The sequence below is a fragment of the Macaca thibetana genome, chromosome 6 (assembly GCF_024542745.1).
Source record: "Macaca thibetana thibetana isolate TM-01 chromosome 6, ASM2454274v1, whole genome shotgun sequence".
NCBI lineage: Eukaryota > Metazoa > Chordata > Mammalia > Primates > Cercopithecidae > Macaca > Macaca thibetana.
This window is the reverse complement of record NC_065583.1, coordinates 134,564,112-134,579,125: the sequence shown is the minus strand read 5'-3', so window position 1 is coordinate 134,579,125 and position 15,014 is coordinate 134,564,112. Positions and strand designations below refer to the sequence as shown.

The window sequence follows — 15,014 nt, the reverse complement described above, 5'->3', positions numbered from 1 at the left end:
GACATATAATTTCAATCCTTTAAAATTCATTCAGTTTTTTTATGCCCACTGTATTTGTCAATAGATGTTCTGAGTGTTTGAAAAGAATGTGTTATGAATTTATAAATAAGTACTTCATATGTGACTATTAGGTCAAGTTTTAAAATTGAATTGTTTAGATTTTCTGTCTCCCTGATGATTATTTGCCTTTTTTTCCCCTGTCAGTTAGTGTCTGAGTGCATTTTCTGTTGCTATACCAGAATATCCAAGACTGCATAATTTGTAAAGGAAGAAGATTTATTTAACTCACGATTATGGAGGTTGGTAGGTCCAAGATTGGGCAGTTGCACATTTTTGGCTTCTGGCGAGGGCTGCATGCTGCATAACATGGTGGAGAAGTGGAAGGGAAAAGGGCATGTAAAGAGAGAGGGAGCGAAGAGGCTGACGAGTTTAATAACAACCTGCTGTCACAAGAACTCATCCAGTCTCAAAAGATTTAACCCAGTTTCGTGAAAAAGACATTACTTCATCTTAATGATCTAATCCCCTCTTAAAGGCCCCCACCTCACAACCCTGTTGCATTGGCAATTAAATTTCAACAGAATGTTGGAAGGGACAAACCACATTCAAACCACAGCAGTTCCTAAGAGGTGAGCATAAACTTCTGCCACTATGATTGTGGATTTGTCTATTTGTCCTTATTTTTGTCAGTCTGTTTATTTTGAGGCCATGTTATTAAGTTTATATGAATTCAAAACAGTAATATCTTATTTGTGAATTACATCTTTTAATCATTATGAAGGATCCTTCTTATCTCCATGATACTTTTAGCTGTAAAGTCTAATTTGATGTTAATTTACTTATATCACCTTTATTTTCCTCAGTTGGCATGGCAAAATTATTTTGATCCTTTCTTTCAATTTTTCTGTATGTTTTCTTATGATTTCGCTGTGTCTTTCACAAACAGTCTATAGTTTGTTTTTAAACATAACTGAAAATCATTATTTTAATTGAAGCATTTAGTTAATTTATATGTATTGTATTTATTTTTATAGTTGTATTTATATCATCTTACCATGTGTTTTCTATTTGTTGCACTTGTTCTATATTCCGTGCTTGGCCTACTTTCATTTATTATTATATTTTTTCCTCAATTGATCCAGGAATTTTGTATTCTTTTACTATTTATATTCTTTTACTGAGCAAGTTGTCAATTTGATTTTTAATCCTTTAAAGGTAATCTGCCTTTTTTCCTCTGGTTGGTTTTAAGCTCTCCTATTTGTGGGCCACAATAGCTCACACCTGTAATCCTGGCACTTTGGGAGGCTGAGGCAGGAGAATGGCTTGAGTCCAGGAGTTCAAGACCAGCCCCGACAACATAGCAAGACTTCATCTCCTAAAAAAAAGATCCTATTTGTCTTTTATTTTCTGCAATTTTTAGTGGTTACTCTAGAGTTTATAGCCTGAACCCCTACTTATTATATCTAATATTAATTAATATTGAATATTAATTAGATGTTAATATTAGATATTAATTAGAATGACTTAGAATAAGTGAGCAATATTTACTGACCTTCCAAGGTACATATTGTTATTTTTGTGCATTTTAATTCTTTCTGTATTTATACAGTCAATGTTCATCTACATCTATCCACATATTATTTTTATTGTTTTCCTTTTTTCTACATTTCTAATCTTCCATCTAAATCATTTCCCTTTTTCCTGAAGAATATTCTTTAGTATTTCCTTTAGTTTGGTTTATGTTTCTTTTAGATTTTGTGTGAAGATAATTTTATTTTACGTTTATTCTCAATATTTATTTGGGGAGGTGTAGCTTTCTAGCTTGTCAATTATTTTTGTTAAGCACATGAACAATATCCTTCGATTAACTTTTGGTTCTCATTGTTTCTTTTGAGAAGCAAGCTGTCAATCTGATTTTTAATCCTAAAGGTCATCTGCCTCTTTTTCTCAGATTGGTTTTAATATTTCCTATTTGTCTTTTATTTTCTGCAGTTTTTCTATGATGTTTAATTGTGTATCTTTTTAATCCTAGTTGGGGTTTGGAGCTCTTTTTCAACCTGTGGATTGATGTCTTCCACCAGTCTCAGAAATTCCTCAGTCATTTCCTTTCAGATAATACTCTCCCAATTCTCTCTTCTCTGTTTAGGGCTCCAGTTGAACCTATGTTAGACCTACTCACTGTATCCTGTAAATCTCCTGTCCTATCTTTTATATTTCCTATCTTTTTGTCTTTCTGCTTTTTAAAATTCCGGATATTTTCTTCTGTCTTATTTTCTATTTCACTAACACTTTCTTCAAATGTGTCTAATCTGCTATCAAACCCATACTTAGAGTCTCTGATCTATTTACTAACTGGGTATAGAAAGGTCAAGGACCATTTTGGCTGTACTGGTGCATACCAGTGGAGTGTTAACCTTGGTGATGTCAACCATTCCCAAGGATTTAACTACTAATTGTATGTCAAAAACTCTCTAGCTTAATCTCTTCAACACATTCCTCCCTTTAGAACTCTAGACCCAAAAAACAAATGCTTACTTAACATTCCACCTAAAATTACTTTCAGGTATCTCAAACTTTACATGTTTAATATTAAACATTCTATTTCCCATTCAAATCTGCTGTTCCTTGAACCTTTCTGTCATCAGTCAATAGAATTCCCACCAATTTATATATTCTTGCCAAAGCCTATGAATGGTTCTTGATATATCCCCTTCTCTTATCTTTAACATCCAGTCTGTCACAAATGTCATCTGTTCAACTTCCAAAATATATTTGAATCAATTCACTTCTGTCCAACTTACGGTCACCCTACTAGGCTAAGCTACAATCTCATTGTATCTTTTCTTTATCTATTCTCTCTGTTTCCACACTTGTCCTTTCTTCAGTTGTTTCTCCATTCAGCATCTGAAGAGATCTTTGTAAAATCTTAAATCTCGGACTTTTAAAAACCCCTCTTAGGATTTCAAATGCTTTCCCATAATACACAAGACAATACATGATGTTATCATAGCCTGCTTCTCCAACTTCCTAAAAACTTTCTCTTTCACACTATTTAGCCATACCTATTTTAGTTTTTTGAAGGTTGGTTTTTGTTTGTTTGTTGTTCATTTGTTTTTGGCCTAAAACTCTTTTCTCCTCATTCTCTCTTTCTGTCCTGTAGGCTTTAGTTTATAAGTAATTCTTCTCATAGAGGACTTCCTCATAATCCATTTTAAAAAATGGGAGTTTCCTGCACAAGCTCTTGCTTTGCCTGATGCCATCCATGTAAGATGTGACTTGCTCCTCGCCTTCCACCATGATTGTGAGGCTTCCCCAGCCACTTGGAACTATAAGTCCAATTAAACCGCTTTCTTTTGTAAATTGCCCAGTCTCGGGTATGTCTTTATTAGCAGTATAAAAATGGACTAATACACCACAGCCCTCAGGGTACTCATTAAAATTTATTCTTCAGTATTAAAAAAATTAATGCCAAAGAGTAAAGATGATGACATCTTTTTCCCCACCACCATAAAACCAAGACCTAGTTTGTGTCTAGTACATAGTAGGAACTCATTAAATATTTGTTGAATGAGTGAATGATCTCCAAATGGCAAATTTTACTCTTCTAAAATTAAATTTCATTCTCAGCTCCCTGCTATATTCTTTTTGAAAAAATTTTTCTCAACCATAACTTTCCATGTCTGTTATAAGCCATTCATTAGAGTTTTTTGTCCAGCATGTATTTACAAATCTAGTTAGTTCTTGTTTTTCCATTACAAACAAATGTCAGGACATCATTCTCCAAAACCCTATCTCAGAAACACAAATTTGCTTTTATTTTTGAAGTTTATTGTTTAGTTAGTTTAAATCAGATTTTCTTGATCTTTCCTTTTTACAATACAAACATGAATTCTGTTAACTGAGACTACCTGAAGCCACCCAGTTACCCAGTGTCAGTGTGTACTAACTGTAGATTTTTAGACCAATGGCCCTTGTTTTCTCCATACGTTTCTTGGAATTTTTCTATTGCTTTTGGTATTAAGATTTTTTTTTTTTTGGTCAAAACACTGGGTTTGCCCATCTCCTCCTCCTCCTCCAACAAGATGCCCAAAAGAAGCATGAGTCATAGGAAAATGAAAGAGGAATGTCTCAAATATTGGGATGAGAAGACTGCTCTTCTCATCTAACAGATTCTCATTTCCTGTCCTGAGTCATTTCTTCCCACTGAAATAACAACTGTAATTGTAGTCATGGATGTGTGTTTGTGGGGGTGGGTGGGAGGTCTTCAGAGGTCTCAATAAAAAAGAGAGAGTATGAAACTTTTGTTATTTCCTGTTTCTGAATATGTCTTTTGGTTTAGGATGTTGGAAGGGGTGAGAATCTTTGGATCTCTGTAGTGCTTGTAGTGGTGATGGAGAGTGTTGAATGTTACCAAGCCAGTACGGCACACTGAATAACTGGATCAGAGTTCTCTTTTGGTGGGAATAACATTAATAAATAATGGAAGGTAACTACATGTTGAAGACTGGTAGAGTAATCATGAGTGTCACCTTCTCATGCCAGGTGATTCTTCTTTATGGGTACAGTCCTGAATTTGGTCTTCTAGCTTCCGTGTGAAACCAGTCAACTTTGAGAAGTTTTGATCTGTCTAAACAGAAACGAATCAGGGAGAGGGGAAACAAATACATAAATGGTAGTTACATCAAGGTAGTATCCTAAGTACTAAATATAAATTCTCAAAACTTTTACCCATTTTCATTTAAAAATATTTATTTATTATTTGTACTCTCATAGAAAAAAATAAAGATCTCTTAAGAGGTCTCTCAAGACATTTGCAAACAATAAGGGTTTGTTTTTTCGTGAGCCAAGATAGATTTTGTTATGTCCTGACTTTCCTTGAAGTAGTTGTATTTCAAATGATTAATTGCCTTGAACTGCTTTTAAAAATTGTTTTCCTGCTTCCGTGACTTTTTTTGTGACAAAATATGAAGGAAGTAGTAGAAATAATATTCTTCTGCCAAATTTTAATTATTGAGATTTCAAGAATTTCTTCTTTCTCCTTTCCTTTAGGAATAAAATTAAAATGTAAAAATCTTGGAATTTGGCATTAACCAGCTTAAAATTTAGAATGCTAAAAATAATATCAATTCTACATTATTCTATGAAACTTATAAAAAATTTTGGAAACATGGTCTTTACAGATGCTATATATTTCAGTTATACAAATTCAGAATTAAGTGTTTATGCCACATTACATTTTGATTATAGAGTTACTTATATTTCCTCACCTTTCATATTTTATTAAAGAGATTCTCTCTCTAGCCTCTAGTAGTTTTTGATAACAGTCCTTTCTCCCTAGGGAACCCAACGTCTCATTAATGAAGTCCAAATATGAGTCACCAATCCACATTCCCAAACACTGTGCTTTTTAGGTGGCTCTTCATACTCCTTTACCTCTGGACCAAGCTAATCAGAAGTGGAGTCCTTCAAGTTAATAAGTCATGTTATATAACTTTTTCTATTATAGCTATGGCTCAATATTTTTTTTTAAATCCTAAAATACCACTAAGTGTCTTTGGCCACGTAAAAGACTAGATTTCCAATTCAGAATGACAACAGATACAGGGCTTGACATATCAGGTACCAAATAATGCTGTGGCAAAGCTTGGATTTTTTTTTTAAGATGGTAAGATGTGTGCAAATCCTTAATATCACTTGCATTAATGGATTTCCAAGTAGTATATAAACCAGCCATTATTCTTATTAAGCAGTGCTAATATATTTTACATATAAAAATTCTTCCCAGTTTTATCCCTTTTTATGTGTCATATTAAAAGAATTAGTCAAAGCTGCTTTGCAGTTAATGTTTATGATGTTATATACTTCACAAAAGTACCCCTGTATTATGCTTCTAATGAAACTTTATTTTGTCTTGTTTTATGTAACACATTTGAAAATTCTATCTTTTAAAATACATTATTTTATTACTACAGGGGTATTATGATGCTTTCTTTTACATAGTTTATTCTTGTATTGATTTTAGTATTTCCAAAAATAAATTAATTTACATATTACTTTTGGTAATACCTGAAAAAAATTAAGTTTTTCACAAAATATTTGTGAATCCTGAATCAGTGTAAGTTCTATTCAATTACAGAAATAGTAATTGCGTACCTACTAGCACTATCTGAAGTTATATATAGCGAGATTTTTGTTTTCTTATTTATTGCCTCCTTCCAGAGGATTGAGTTCCACAAGAGAAAGGCCTTTGTTGGTTCACTGCTGGATTGCTGGTTTCTGTAATATTTCATGGCACATAGTAAACTGCCAATAAATATTTGCTGAATGAATTCACTTATTCAGAAACTATTTATTGAGTGTCCACATATCTAGGCACTGAAGATAAAGCAGTGAATGGGCCAAAGTCCTGCCTTTCTGGAATTTATTTTCAAGTGGGAAGAGAGAGATTATAAAATACGTGACCCTGAAAATGTATGTCATATGTCTGATGTTGATAAGTGCTAAGAAGAAAAATAAAGCAGGACAAGGGGTGGAGAGAGAGAATTACTATCCTAGCTAAGGAATTCAGTGAAGGCCTCCCTGAGAAGGTGAAAAATGATTGAATGTCACTACTCCTGTGCCACTGCCACTGGCGATACTGAAAAACATGGAAGACCAGGTCTTAGACTCCAAGGTGACTATAATCTGATGATAAAGTCATACATGTACATGTACATCATAAACATAATGATAGGTGGTGCTATGATAGATGTGCAATGATAGTGGCATGCATGCAGTGCAATGGAACAGTGTCTGGAGAATGAAGCGTAGCCATGTATTAGCAAGCAGGGTATATGGTGGTGGGGTGGAGGATGACTATTCTTTGAAAATGCAGAACTGATTCTAGGCTGTGAAGATTCTGCCAGATTAAGGACTTTGGGCTTCAGTCAATATTTGGTGGGTGACTAATGGTAGTCTTTAAACATGGAAAGGGACCAATCAGAGCTACATTCTAAAAACTAACTTTGGTAGCAAAATGAGTGGCTTTGAGGGCATGAGATTGGGTCAACTGATGTTTTGATAGAATTTGTGATCAAATATTACTTGAAATAACAGAACCTTAGTTGGGCCAAATCTTTTCTTCAAACAAAAGAATAGTGCTTCCAAGATTTCTGTTTTTATAGTCGAACTGGATTACCGTATAAAGTCATAAGAAAGAAAGAAATAATATTTCATGACAAACTGTAGCTGAGAAGGATCAAGAGAAAGGCAAGAATGAAGATTTATAATCTGGGATTTATAAAATAGCTGTAATTGGTACAGGGAAAACACTCAATTTATCTGGATATACTTGTGTTTCCCTATTTAATCCACATGGTGTCATTTTTTACATGTGTTTTCTCAGAGCAGTTATTTTCATTCACAGGCTGTGGTGATGACTCACTTCATCCCTTTTGGGTATTAGAGGCTCTTATTTCATTCAGGAGATTTTCCGATTCACCAGACAGTGCATTAGACATGATTGTCTTGTTGGAATTTGGCTGGGGGAAAATACTTAAAGAAATATATCACTGTTGCTTATACTACCCTCACATATACGTTTTATTTAGCAAAATCTGAACTTGATGAGGAATCTGTATTAGTTTGCTAGGGCTGCCATAGCGAAGTACCATAGACTGGGTGGCTTACATGAAAGAAGGTATCATCTCACAGGGCTGAAGGCTAGAAGGCTGAGATCAAGGTATAAGCAGGGTGGGTTCCTGTTTTGGACATTGAGGAAAAGATTCCAGCCCTCTCTCCTTGGCTTGTAGATGACATTCTTCTCCCAGTGTCTTCACATGGTCTTCCATCTGTGCAAGTCCCTCTGCACAAATCTGTATCCAAATTTCTTCTTCTTGTGAGGACGCTGTGCTTAGGGTCTACTCTAATAACCTCATTTGAACATAATTACCTCTTTAAAGATCCTATTTTCAAATATGGTCATATTCTGAGGTACTAGGGGTTAGGACTTCAGCATATGAATCAGGAGGATGGGGGATACACAATTCAGATCATAATAAGTCTAAATATTTGGCTTTTTCTCTCCAGATACCCAGTTTCCCTAAAGTGACAACCCACACCCAGTGACTGGCTGATGCAGTGCTATAAAGGTCTGTTCCACTTGCCCCAAATTCAGGCTAACTCCGTAAAGCCATCCCAGCCCCAGAGCTCCCTGTGCCATGAGCTGAGTTCTTTGTTATGAGAGTATCACAGCTCCCCTCTACCTCATCCTACTTCCTCACTCCCTCACAAGTGTTGGGTCCTTATACATTTGCCAAAGAACTCAACCTGTGACAACTTTAGTTCAATAGATTTGACACTTTCCTTGCAAGGGAACTCTTGGTTTCTTACTATTATTGTCAGTTGTCCTCATTAACAAGGTCATTTAATACCTAGCTGCAAATTACTGAAAGTTTGTTTGGAACGACAATTTTTCTTATAGACTTTAATGATTATTCTAGCTAAAGGTCATTTTTTTTTTTCCTCCGAACTTCTGTAGGACAGCCCTGTACAATTTAGTACTTTAATGATGATTTGTATTTTTTGCTCATTCACATTTGTAAATGATTTAAGATTGCACATTTCCTGAAAGTTGATATGCTTCTATCATATTTTTTTCCTGTTCTTCAAAATGTGTAACACAGTTTCAGAGCTCTAGTTGGTACTTAAGGAATTTGGGAGCATACAGTAGTGTAGACACCCCAGAATTTTTAAATGAGAGTGTGGAATCTGAATTATAAAACTCATATTAGGGAAAGCCTACACTGGGAAAAGAAACTGCATATGTGGTATAAAATAAATAGAAGATCTGTGTTTGAATATTGACTATGCTGTTTACCCACTATGTGATCTTATAAAAGTTACTTACCCTCCCTGAGCCTGAGTTTTCTCATCCATAAAATAGGAATATTATTAATAGCAATCTTATAAAGTTGCTGTGAATGTTAAATGAGATGCAGTATTAAATAAGATGCATGCAGTATTTAGCACATGATTCAATCATAAAATGGATATTATTACCTTCACACTTTAATCTTTCTGAATTCATGATGCATCTTGTGATTAGTGTCAAAAGAAATTTGTCAGTTTTATGCAAGGAAGTGGAGCATGATATGTTAATAGTTCTTAAGGTCTGTATGAGTGGACTTAGTCATCACAGAAGATAACTATTCACCCAGTTACTTGCCTCAGTTAAATACCTTGTAGTTGTGACAGAACCTTAAATTTGGATACCTAGTTATTATTTTAAAGTGTCCCCAAAAGGATTACATTATAATCCAAAGACATAGCTTTAACATAAATGGTTACAGTGGAGCAGATTGCCTATCGTATGCCAAGTAATTCAGTTAAAGATGATGGAAAATATTTTAGAATTAGCTGTATAACTTTCAAAATTAGAAAAAGTTGTATGACCAATTGATGAATTAGGAAAACCAAATTCTAAATCTAATCCTAAAGAAGCAATCAAACAAACCCAAATTGAGGGTCATTCTACAAAATAACTGATCTGTGTTCTTCAAAAATGTCAGTGTCTGGAAAAGCAAAGCAAAGCAAAGCAAAGTTGAGGAACTATTTAGAGTTAACAGAGACTAAACCAGTATGACAACTAAATAAAATATATGGTCTGGATTGGATCTTGAATTAGAAAAAATAAAATTGCCATGAAGGACAAATTAGAACAATTGGTAAAATATGGTATGGACAGTTTGATTATCATATTGCATCAATGTTAAATTTTCTGAATTTTCTTATTATACTTACTATATTATATAAAATTCTTAAATACTATAATTAATCTAATTATACTGACTTATTGAAGAGTTTTCACAGGTTAAGTTCCTCAGCAAGTTTATAAGGACTCAACACTTGTGAGGGAGTGAGGAAGTAGGATTAGGGAGAAAGGGGAGCTGTGATACTCTCATAACAAAGAACTCAGCTCACGGCACAGGGATCTCTGGGGCTGCGATGGCTTTATGGAGTTGTCCTGAATTTAGGGCAAGTGGAGCAGACCTTTATACCACTGCATCAGCCAGTCACTGGGTGTATGCTGCCCCGGGGAAGAGTGCATGACATTCATCAAAGTGTGTCTCTTTAGCCAAGGACAATTTCCAGAAGGGGATTCAGCTGCAAGCTGTTCATTGCCAAAACTCTTCAGCTGATGGGGAGAATTAGTAGTTCAGTCCTAAAGAGGGAGGAGGAATATAGGTGTCAGACCACAGCATCCACTCTGATTATCATATCTGTAATTTACTTTAAAATGAGTCAGTAAGTAGAATGATGTGAGAACAAAGATAATACCAGAAATGGACAAAAGCAAGAAAGAAAGATCTCAAATTAGCAAAATACGAAAAAACCGGTGAATCTGAGTGAAGTACTATTTTCAGCTTTTCTGTAGGTTTGAAATTTTTTTTAAAAAGTTTAAAAAATGAAATTCCCAGGTGATACCAGTACGCTAGCAGATTGGAGAACTGTGGAATGAAGTCATCTTTAGAATTCATCCCAGCTCTAGCATGATGGAATTCTGTGACATGGTCAGATTGGTTATGGTGCATTTGCTTTGGGCTCTTGAAGCTATGGAACCACAGCATATTTCCTACATGTTTGTTTTGTCCATAAGTTCTCAAACTTTAATCATATTGTTTAATTAAATGGGTTTGAGGGATTGTAATACCAACCCTGGATTTATAAATAAGGCTGTTCTTTTCTCTATTTTGATGATCAACAGTGGGCAAGTTTCTGTATTAGTGATCAATTACCCATTTGAAGAAAAACAGGGAAGCTGAGAATATTTAAGATATATTTATTGAGATGATTTAAGACAAAATTATTCGACCTCATAGTTAATGAAATTGTGTTGTAATAGATACATATTGTCAATAGTTTATTGAAAAACTGCAAGCAAATCAAATGTCTTTGCCTTTATTAAAAGCCAGGGGAAGATATAGCGGGCTCAAATATTTAATATTTATCTTTTTAATTGTGAAATCATCTTTGGAATATTTATTTATTATGAAATACGTTTTAAAATATTGCTTAATTCTAAAATATGATTTAAAATAAACTATTTCTCTATAGTTTTTACCGAGTCCTTATCTCACTAGGCTGGAATATTGATCCCAACTACATCTTGTTTTAGATGTGAGGATGGTCATGTCTTTCCACTCTGTTTTCAATGTTACATCAAAAAGTCTCAATTCAAGGGCATTGAAGACAGTTATTTTCTTATGAAAGGTTTGCCAACTCCTTTCTTACAGGGATCTTGCTGAATGCATTCAGCAAACATTTTTAAGCATAGACTTTAGAGTCAGTCTCCCTGGATCCAAATTCCAGTTCTAACACGTAGCTATGTGCTCTTTGGAAAACTACTTAACTGCTCTGTATCTTAGTTTCCTCATCTATAAAATATAATACTTATAGAATTAATAGTTCATATTATCTATGTTATAGAGTTATTTTGAATATTGAATGAGTTATAATATGTAGAACACCAGGCATGTAATAAGTACTTAATAAGTTTTAGATATTATTATTGTCATCATTATTAGATATTTATACTGCATACTAGAATCACGTTTTAACTTAGATCATTATTATTATATTGATTTTATAAAAATAAAGATGCACGTTAATTAAATGTTAATCCAAAATCACCAAGGTCATCTAACTAGTGAAGGAGGAGAGCTGGAATTCAAACTTCAAGCCCAATTTTCTTTTCACTTTTGTGCACTCATGGGTGGGAGAATTCCAGTGTATTTTTTTGTCAGCCTCCCAGGACCAGCAGTAGATTACCATTTGGAATGGGCTTAGATAGATCCTGCCACCTCCAATGTGTTTTTACATGTAATCCTGCATGCTACAGATGTGAGTATCTGGGGACTTTATTTTCTATCAGATTATACATTATTGAGAGCACAGTCTAAGTCTTATTGGTATTTGTGTCCCATGCACTGCTTAGTGCAATGCTTTGAAGATAATAATTATTCAGAAATTATTTGTCAAAAGCATTCCTGAACAAAATTACTATTGATGTTTAACATAGTTAGGTTGGGCGCAGTGGCTGACGCCTGTAAATCCCAGCACTTTGGGCGGCCGAGGCGGGTGGATCACAAGATTAGGAGATCGAGACCATCCCGGTTAACGTGGTGAAATCCTGGCTCTACTAAAAATACAAAAAATTAGCTGGGCATGGTGGCGGGCGCCTGTAGTCCCAGCTACTTGGGAGGCTGAGGCAGGAGAATCGCTTGAACCCGGGAGGTGGAGGTTGCAGTGAGCTGAGATCGTGGCACTGCACTCCAGCCAGGGCAACAGAGCGAGACTGCATCTCAAAAAAAATACACAAAACAAAACAAAACAAACATAGTTGATGCTTGTGTTTTAGTTTTACATGTTGCTATTCCAACATTTAGTAGGGATGCAATAGCCAAGACTCAAGCTTCCCACAAGGAATTAACAATTTGAACTTTGCTTTGTCCACCAAAACATTCATCCCATTATGGTTTTATGTAAAATAAGCCTTATTTTCTGTCTATAAATAGATTATTTCAAAACGTTAATTAGTGTGGCCAGACCTGATAATGGTTTCCTGATTTATAACTAGATCTTTTAATTTATCTAACCTTAAAGCTTTGTATTATTCTTTTCTCCTTATGAACTTATTGCCATTTCGATCAAGCTTGTCCAATCCTCAACCCACAGGCCGCATGCGGCTCAGGACGGCTTTGAACGTGGCCCAGCCTAAATTTGTAAACTTTCTTAAAACATTATGAGATTTTTGTTTTTTTTGCGTGTTTTTTCTTCTTTTAGTTCATCAGTTATTGTTAGTGTTAGTGTATTTGATGTGTATCCCAAAGATAATTCTTTTTCTTCCAGTGTGGCCCAGGGAAGCCAATGTGGATACCCCTGATTTAGATGATAGTCTGCTTCTGCCACTTCGTTGAGCTTCATTTATCTGATCTGCCACATGCAAAGGTTAGGTAAGATGGCTTCTAAACTATGACTTTGTAAATTTTTGCTCTTTATAAGAAGATAATTTATATGTAAACCAGTTTACTTCCATACTAACCGAGATTGTCTCCTTTCACAGTAGTGAATCAGATTGCTATCCATTTGGCCTGGTCATTTGAGTCTTGCTAATTGGTCTATGAGAAACATTGCCATAGATTTTGAATCTGCTCTTTAGGGGGACATTTAGGTGAACCGGTGTGAACTGATAATTTAGGATTGTGTCCAATTGAATGTGTGTGTGTGTGGTGGGCGAGTTGAGGTTTGCCACATGATTAGTTTTTCATCTAATTTTAATATTAATTATTTGGAGAGTCCTAGTAATTGTTCATGTATTTCTTCTTAAACACAATATAAACAGACCCATTATTAGGATTCAAACTTTGAACTGTATCCTTTCCTACTTCCTTCCCAACTCCTTTCTCTGTCCCTACTCCTCCCTCCTTTCTTTCTCTCTCCTCCTTCCTTTTCTTCCTCTCCCTTCTCTCCCTTCTTTCCTCTCCCCTCCAAATACTCTCTCCTTTCTCCTTCCCTTTCTTCCTCCCTCCCTTGCTTACTCACTCCTTTTCTTCCTTCTAAGAAAGTTTAATGAGAATCCACTGTGAGGCACTTTTCTGAGGACTTAATGATTCAAGCTTTAAATAAGGTCTAGTCCTTGTCCTCAGGTAGCTCTTAGACTCATAGGGCACGCAGAAAAGAACAGATACTAATTATAAAATAAGTTGGTAAGTACAGCAATATCAAAAACACTGTGTTCTTATAGGGTTAGATAGAATTTAGGGTTAGGAAGCATTCCAAATGAGGTGATAGTTGGGTTGAGACTAGTCAGATAAGTATGGTCATGGTAACAATATATACAATATATATACTATATATATACACAATATATATACAATATATACTCTCTATATATATAATGCATACACGCACACACACACACACACACACACACATATATTTCCCCAAACACCTTTTACTGAACTTCTTGAGTTTCGTGACTGCCCTTTAGAACTTGGAAAAGAACGCAAGCTACAGTAAAGAAAAATATGCCCGTCCAAACAAATTTGAAAGGTCAACTCTCAGTCTGTCAAACTGAGATTCTTGTCGTACACTTGATTCTCTTAGTGTAACGCCCCCATGGTTTGAAGGGAAACATGCCCTTTAGAAAACAGGACAGACCGTCATGGGTTGGGTGTGTCAAACTTTTTTAGTACCCTGGGTTTTATCAAAATAACGCCATCCAGTTTTGCCAAGGGCTTTGCTCCTCACTTAAAAAGCCCTCATATTTCAGTCCATGTGTTTCATATTCATTTAGACATCTTATCACGCTAGAGTTGGGTAAGAATTGTTTAGTGTCCAAAACGTCTTTCCTACTAGCCTTTGATTCTTAGATTCTTAGAAATAAAGATTATGCCAGGTATGGTGGCTCACACCTATAATCCCAGCACTTTGGTAGGCCAAGGAAGCGGATCACTTGAGGTCAGGAGTTCAAAACCAGCCTGGGCAACATGGTGAAACCTTATCTCTACTAAAAATACAAAAATTAGCTAGGTGTGGTGGTGCTTACTTATAGTCCCAGCTACTCGGGAGACTGAGAATTGCTTGAATCCAGGAGATAGAGGTTGCTGTGTGCTGAAATTACACCACTGCACTCCATCCTGGCTGGAGAGTCTCAGAATGAGACTCTCAAAAAAAAAAAAAAAAAAAAAAAAAAAAAGAAAGAATGAATGAATGAAAGAATTACACTTTGCCAAATGTAAATGAATTTCAGACCCTTACTTTTCAAAGGGGCTTTGCAAATCTCCTTGTGCTGTAGGCAAATCTGGAAAAATCTGTATGTCCCTATCCTGATTCTAGAGATACTCAGGCATGGGAGCCTTTCTCAAAGTGATCTCCCTACATTAGAATCCCCCAGGGGTTCTTAAAAATACCTCTTCATGGGCTCCAATACAGATTTACTAAATTTGAATCCCTTCTTGTTTTATATAATGTGA

The 15,014-nt window shown here is 35.2% G+C and overlaps 1 protein-coding gene and 1 long non-coding RNA gene across 4 annotated transcripts in view; one reads left to right on the top strand and one right to left on the bottom strand.

Annotated features, from left to right (window-relative positions):
• TARS1 (threonyl-tRNA synthetase 1) overlaps positions 1-15,014 on the bottom strand; it is a 1,036,507-nt gene that overhangs the window by 193,146 nt on the left and 828,347 nt on the right. The gene's annotated exons all lie outside the window — the stretch shown is intronic.
• The window catches only part of LOC126956711 (uncharacterized), a 362,843-nt gene that overhangs the window by 115,687 nt on the left and 232,142 nt on the right, over positions 1-15,014 (top strand). For all 3 annotated transcript variants that reach the window (XR_007726455.1, XR_007726457.1, XR_007726456.1), the window contains one exon: positions 12,889-12,992. This is a non-coding gene — a long non-coding RNA (uncharacterized LOC126956711). The remainder of the gene's footprint in view (positions 1-12,888; positions 12,993-15,014) is intronic.